Source organism: Macaca mulatta, chromosome 9 (assembly GCF_049350105.2).
Source record: "Macaca mulatta isolate MMU2019108-1 chromosome 9, T2T-MMU8v2.0, whole genome shotgun sequence".
Classification (NCBI taxonomy): domain Eukaryota; kingdom Metazoa; phylum Chordata; class Mammalia; order Primates; family Cercopithecidae; genus Macaca; species Macaca mulatta.
The window spans coordinates 102951965-102959489 of record NC_133414.1 but is presented as its reverse complement, the minus strand read 5'-3'; positions in this window follow the sequence as shown (position 1 = coordinate 102959489).

Here is a 7525-nt window from a genome sequence, read left to right as displayed (position 1 = left end):
ACTTTGGCTATTTTGAATAATGGTGCTATGAACATCGGTATGCAAATATCTGTTCAAGACTCTACTTTCAATTCTTTTGGGTATATACCCAGAAGTGGAATTGTTGAATTTTAAGAATATCTATCTTTTTTTTCTTTCTTCCTTTTTTTTTTTTTTTTTAAAATGTCTCTCACTATCACCTAGGATGGAGTGCAGTGGCACAATCTCGGCTCACTGCAAGCTCCGCCTCCTGGATTCACGCCATTCTCCTGCCTCAGCTTCTTGAGTAGCTGGGGCTACAGGTGCCCGCCACCATGCCCAGCTAATTTTTTGTAGTTTTAGTAGAGATGGGGTTTCACTGTGTTAGCCAGGATGGTCTTGATCTCTTGACCTCATGATTAGCCCACTTCGGCCTCCCAAAGTACTGGGATTACAGGCGTGAGCCACCGTGCCCGGCCAATATTTGTCTTTCAAAAGAGGCATTTAACTCATTCATATTTATTGATTTGGGTGTATTCTGGCCACTTTCATATTTTATACTTATTTATTTACTGATGTGTTCAGCAAATATTTTCTCCACATTTTTGTTGTTTCTCAGATGGAGGGTCTTTGAATTGTGGTTGTAACCATGGTGATGATGAATAACAGAAATACAGTTTTTGATGCCTTGTCTTGAAAAAAGGATACTTGTCTTGAAGTTAACAATGTCAGAAGTTGGTAAAGCCTCTTAGTAATGATGGCCAAGGGGGTTAGGCTTAGTCGTAATGGCATTTAACTGCAACAAAGATGCTGTGGACTTGGAGTCATTCTGGACTTTGAAATGGCAACCCCCACTCCCCAACACACACACACTTGCTATGAGACCTTGACTATTTAACTAACCTCCACACTCACTGGTTTCCTCATTTGTATGAATGCCGGAGTGACTGAGGGGATTAACTGGAGCAACATGGGAAAGCACTTTCCACAATTCTAGGCTTATTGCAGCGTCTTAACAATGTCTACATAAAAATAACACATCTCTTTTGGTTTGTGGTTTGTTTCCTTTTCAGAACTGAGGTCTGGTTGGTATGCAGGAAAAGAAGGCATGTGAGCTATGTTATCTGCTTGTCATCACAAGAGGAACAAAGTGGCAGGCCATGGATTGAAACACATCCGGAGCATTGGGGTGGGCCTTGGAATTCCGCAGTGAAGACTCCTAGATAAGGAAATGCCAAGGGTGGGGGCTGCTGAATAGCGTGGGCTTCCGCTGGCCAGCCACAAGGTTCTTTTGGGAAGGCAGATGAGAAGGGAATGTGGCTTCCAGAGCCACCAAATAAGGAAGGACATCATCTTTCTCCACTTCATCCAAGTGTGAATGTCAGCAACCAGAGTCACTTACTCCATGCCTTCTCACTACCCACTAAATGTGATATTGGAAGGACCTAGGACAAGCGCTGAGCAAAGTGGCACAGTCAAGAAATTCTTATGGACAAATCAAACATTCCTTTAAGTTTTCAATATGATTTCTAACCTCTATTTTTTTTCCTTTTCCTTCTCTTACCATACAGAATTTATCTGGAAAAGAGGACAGCTGTCTTTTAAAGGCAGGAGTTGCTCTAAACATCCCCAAGTTCTCGTGATCACAGCTCCGCCGCCCTTGCCCAGTGAGATTTGTCCAGGGTGGTGGGTCTGATCTGTAACTAACCCAAACTGACTCCCTGGGGAGCCATTCAGTTGTGCCTCCAGAAGTCATTTCCTTGCCAAACATTCCTTTTCAGGGAGAGGACCTTTTCATCCCCTGGTAAACAATCCCCAGCCTGCACAGAGCAGAGAGGGGTGTCTGTCCCTCTCCTCGTTCTCCACTTAGTCGTGAGCTGATTCCAACCCCAGAGGCGTCAGTCTGCTCTATAAATTCCTTTGTGAAACCTGAGAGCCTTGGCGCTGAAGGAGAGCAAAGATCTTGGAGGGGTTACAGTTCCCCTCCTCCCTAAAATATCTGCTTGTGTTGGCAGCAAAAGAGTATGTTTTTGCAAACAGGCTCTTCCCTTTCTTATGAGAATTCAGTTTAGAAGCACTGCCAGGCTCCTTCTCAGTGAGAGAAGTAAGATCACCTCCCTTGCAGGTCTGCACAGGAAAGAGATGACATGCCTGGGGGGATTCGTCTAGTTAAAATAATCTGAGCCTCTTTCTCAACCAGTCACTATTAGAAGGGGCATGGTTGCCAGGAGGCAAGGAGTGCTAACCAGCCCTCAGCCCTGAGGTGCGGAGGCCAGCTCTTTAGTTTCAGTCACTGTGGTTTTTAAAATGGGAGAATGGAATGAAGGAAGGAGGGAAGGAAAGGAAGAGGGGAAGAGAAGAAAGAAGGGCGGGAGGAAGCAAAGAGGGAGGAAAGAAGAAAAGAGACCTTGAAAGAAAATGAGACAAGAAAGATAAAAAGAAAAAGAGGAGGAAAGAAGGAAACTTTCAGTTCATCGACCTTCAGCTGGACCATGACCTCGCACAGCCACCATGGTACCCTCCTCCTCCTCCATCAGCCTCCCAGAGCATTTGTGCTTTATTCATATTTTAGCCATTTCTTAATATACATGTTTCCTTAACCCTGGAATTTGGAAATGAGATAATAAATCATCAACTAGTAGAATCTTAGAAAACTCATCTTTTTAAAAACAGTATATTATTATGATGCCATTAAAGAAAATCAAATGAAGAAAGAAGCCAGTTCTTGCCTAATTGTAAGACCTTCAATTTCACCATTTGCATCATAATATTAAGTGGGTTCTAGTGGATCTCACCATCCCTGAGGTTTGACATATATTCAAGCTTTCCCTTGTATGCATGGGATGACTGGACCAGTGCGAGCTGACAGATGCCTACATTTTTACACTCTGATCAGAAACATCCCCATGCCATTTCCAGATTGATCGTGGTGTGGGGGGAACATGGGTAAGACATTCTGGCTGAGTGAGTCTTCTCTACCTAATCTTCTGCCCAGCTGCCTGCACCAAAAGCAGGTGCAGCTGAGAGGGCGCTGTCCACAGGAGCCTTATTCTGTAGCATTCCTGTGGCTCTCGGGAAGCCTCTGAAAAAACGCTGATGTCAGGGTGGTGTGCCAGCAGGTTTGCCCACTCCTTGGCTTCTATCCCCTCTCTCCCTCTGACCCCATGCTGGGGCCACCTCCTTTTTTGTTTTCCATGTAAACACATATTTATTGAGTGCCTACTATGTGCTGGGGACTGCTCTCAGCGCTTGGTGTACATCAGTGGGAGAGACAAACATCTCTTGCTTCGTGGAACTTACATGCTAGGGTATCTGTTTTACTAAAATGGTTTATTCACATTTAAATTTTGAGATATACAGAAAGTTGAATGAATAGTAGAATGAGCACCATCACCTAGCTTAACCAATTGCTAATATTTTATAGTTGTACTCTCTTTCTCTCTCTCTCTTGTCTTTCTCTCTTTCTACACACATTCAACTTCTTTTGCTGAATCATTTGAAAGCATCATAGGTCATTCCTAAATACTTCAGAATACATCCCCTAACAATAAGGACATTCTGCTACCTTATCACAAAACCATCATCATGCATAAGAAAACCATCACTCAGTTAATAATATTGTCTAAAATACCTTCCATAGTCCTCCAGTTGTCTTCAAAAACATATTTTACAGCTTTTGTGTTTTGAACTACAGGATCCCACCAAGGTTCATGCTCTTTCGTCTCTTTTAATCAAAGTGAGAACAATTCCTCACTTCTTTTTTTGTTTTGTTTTTCTAGTCATTCACCTTTTTGAAGAGCCCAAAATAGTTGCCTTGTTGAATGTCCTACATTCTGGATTTGTCTGAAATTGGATTCAGGGTAAAATTTTGGATAAGAACATAAGCGATGGTGTGTATGGTATTTCTTGTTGCAGCACTTCAGGAAATGGATAATGTCCGGTTTTCCCACAGGAACAGACTAAACAAATGTGTTGAATGAGTAAGATAATACATATGTATAGAACCTCTTCAGGTGTCATTTGCTCCAATGTGTACAATTACAGATCTGGACTAGACAATGTGAAAACCCTTTTAATGGTCCAAAAGCCTATGTTTTGGAGAGCTTAACAATAGCCAGTTATGAAAAGGGTTTTGATCCAGTGGATGAAGGTAGTTCAAGTAAGATTTCAGTGGCAGTAATTTCACCTTTTAGCTTTTTTCCCTTTAACTAGCAAAAGTCATCATAAAAAATGCTCAATACGTGTTTTTGGTGATGATCATTCCTGAAACTAGAATGAGACAAACAGACTAAACTGCCCAGCTTTAAGCAAACCACAAGAAACTGTATTACAGTAAGATTTTAAATATGAGGATAATGACCAAGGGAGGTTTTAGTTTTTAAAGTAATAGGGTTCTACCTGCCTAACTCTGGCCCTTCCTGGTCAGGGAATGGACTCAATGACCACTCAGTGTGTTATTGGCCCTAAATTTCTCTGATTCTCAAAGAATCCATAGTTAAGATGTTCTGTGGCATTCTCCTTTTATTAGGAAACTCCAAACTAAACCAAGAAAATATTTTTTTCAGTACTTCTTCTTGAAGTCAGAAATTGCATTTTTAAAATAATTTTCATCTGCTTTAATAAATGGCTAAAAAGGTTAATGGATTTTCTTTCTACGTTTGCAGTCACAGAAGTACTTATCTCTCATTCCAAGTAGATGTCCTATGTAATTGGGTGTGAAGTCATTCCAAAGTTACATCAAAATCTTTTCAGAGCGTTACTATGACAATCAAACTTCCTTTTAAAAAATCATCTCAATGCAAACTCTCCATCAACCCACCGTCCATTGAGTGAAATTTAATCTCATGAAGTAAATTTGGCTTTTCAGAAAGTTGAGGGGTGGGAGGGGAACCATTATGCATTCATATTTTAACTGATTCTCCCACCCACACCCATTCTTCTTGAGGTTGTAATAGACGGGCCAGTTGTCCTTATCACAGTCCCAGAATGTTGATTGTTAGAGGCTCTGCCTTCCTAATGTTCTGGGAATCAGTGTAAGGGGCCTAAACAAGAACCCATTATTTGGGGAAATAAGAATGTGATAGAACGTGCGGATCACGAGGTCAGGAGATCGAGACCATCCTGGCTAATATGGTGAAACCCCGTCTCTACTAAAAATACAAAAAACTAGCCGGGCGAGGTGGTGGGCGCCTGTAGTCCCAGCTACTCGGGAGGCTGAGGCAGGAGAATGGCGTAAACCCGGGAGGCGGAGCTTGCAGTGAGCTGAGATCCAGCCACTGCACTCCAGCCTGGGCGACAAAGCGAGACTCCGTCTCAAAAAAAAAAAAAAAAAAAAAAAAAAAAGAATGTGATAGAAAGTCACTGACAACCCTTCCTGGCCACTTATCACTACCTTTTCTATGGGGACAGATGCCAGCCTAGGCAAGAGCCTGGGCAGGGATTCTCAGAAGGGGAAGAAAGGGGATGAGGCCTTATAAAAATCTCTGTGGTCTTGGAAGGTTTGAAGAGGCATAATCAAAATTGCCATTACTTTTATTTCATTTTGACCCCAAGTTGATCTTCTTGAAATTTCTATCCATGTAACAGAGAGTGTGAAATTTTTATGTTTATCAAATGGGAGAATGTCTTAAAGATAGTGGAAATACTCTGGGCTAGCGAAAGCTTTATGGACCATTTCCTCTTTTAGAGGCATTGGAGAATCAACTTCACTGTCTGCAGTGATGCTGCAGTTATGAATGTTTATTTCTACCTTTTGATTCAGTGATTTTGAGACCTCAATAAAACTTTAGGGCCCTAGAAATCATTTTGTTCACAGCTCTCCTTTTATAACTTCAGGATTTGAAATGGTAAGAGGTGAGAGGACTTGCTCAAGGGAACACAGGGCAAAGCCAGGATTTAGAGGCAAGCCTCCCGATTCCTCATCTCATGTCCACCAGACCCACAAAACTACTGGCTCACCTTACTCTTCTTGGTTTGTGGCAGAAGCAGCATGTTATATTGTCTGTAGTTTTTGTTAAATACTTCAGTAAAACTGTGTGCATGCCATGAGGGCAGAGGCATTTGTCTCTTGAGAGCATAAGTATACCTCAGCTCTGGAAAAGTGCCTGACACAAAGTAGAGCTAAATACATATTAAATGAGTAGTCCAGGCACAGTGACTCATGCCTGTAATCCCAGCACTTTGGGAGGCCATGGCGGGAGGATCACTTGAGGCCAGGAGTTCAAGACCAGCCTGGCCAACATGGCAAAACCACATCTCTACTAAAAATACAAAAATTAGCTGGGCACGGTGGCGTGCGCTTATAGTCCCAGCTGCTCAGGAGGCTGAGGCAGGAGAATTGCTTGAACCCGTGAGACAGAGGTTGCAGTGAGCCGAGATCGTGCCACTGCACTCCAGCCTGGACAACAGAGCAAGACTCTGTCTCAAATAAATAAAATAAAATAAAAATGAATACTAAATGGGTAAATTGTATGTGTGTGTTTCCCATGGTCTTAGCATAGGCAGAGTCTTCAGCAATCAGAATTCTGAGGCCAGAATAACAATAGCTTGACTGTCCACTACAACTTCGAGAAAATACAAGTGTATTTAGATACATATTCGTTTAATTCTACACCCTCGAGCAGTATTCTCAACGCTGGGTGGAAATTAGAATCAGCTGGAAAACTTTAAAAAATACCAATTCCTTGGACCCTAGAGCAGAGATTTGGATTTCATGTGCCTGAGCATCAGCATTTTTTAAAATGCTTCACAGAGGATTCTAAGATGCACCCAGCTTAGAGAACCACTCCAAGAAATGTTAGTTCACACCTGAGAAGCCTTAACTCTGTGATTACAACTGTTGGGGTTAGTTAGCATTTGAAAGACGCTAATGAGCTGCTCCCACTCCAGTGGAGGTAATCCCAAGCACTTTACCTATCTTTACCTTTGAGTAGTATTGAAGGATTAATGGTTAATTAGCATTAGAAATGTTACCAATTATTTCTCATTGAAAGGAGAATTTGAAATATGTGGTTTGGTTAGAAAAGAATATGAGTCCTGCTGGGTCTCAGGTAAATATTTATTTAGCCCCATTATGTGTCAGGCACTTTTCTATGTCCTTGGAATCCTAGGCCTACAGTGAGTGCTAGGAGTCCATATTTTGTGGTAGGCGGTATGTGGAGGAGTCTGTAGTCATCTTGAGTAGACTAGAAAATTAGCTGAAATATGCTGCTAGAATGTGGTGGTGGTTTCATTTGCTTCAAGTGAAACTTTTTCTTTTCTTTTTTCAAATAAAAAACATACAGCCAGGATCTCGCTATGTTGCCCAGGCTGGTCTCAAACTCCTAGGGTCAAGTGATCCTCCTGCCTTGGCCTCCCAAAGTGCTGAGGTTACAAGCATGAGCCACTGTGCCTAGCCAAGTGAATCTTTTGTGCTGGACACTGTCCAAGGGCCTAAATGGACAAAGGGTTGGGCTTCATGAGTTTACTGAATAGTCCATGTGGCCTTTTGTGCCTGTTGGCTGACGTGAGTTCTTATGTGCGGCAGAATTTGCACTGAGATACATCATTTACTGTAACAAGGCACGTG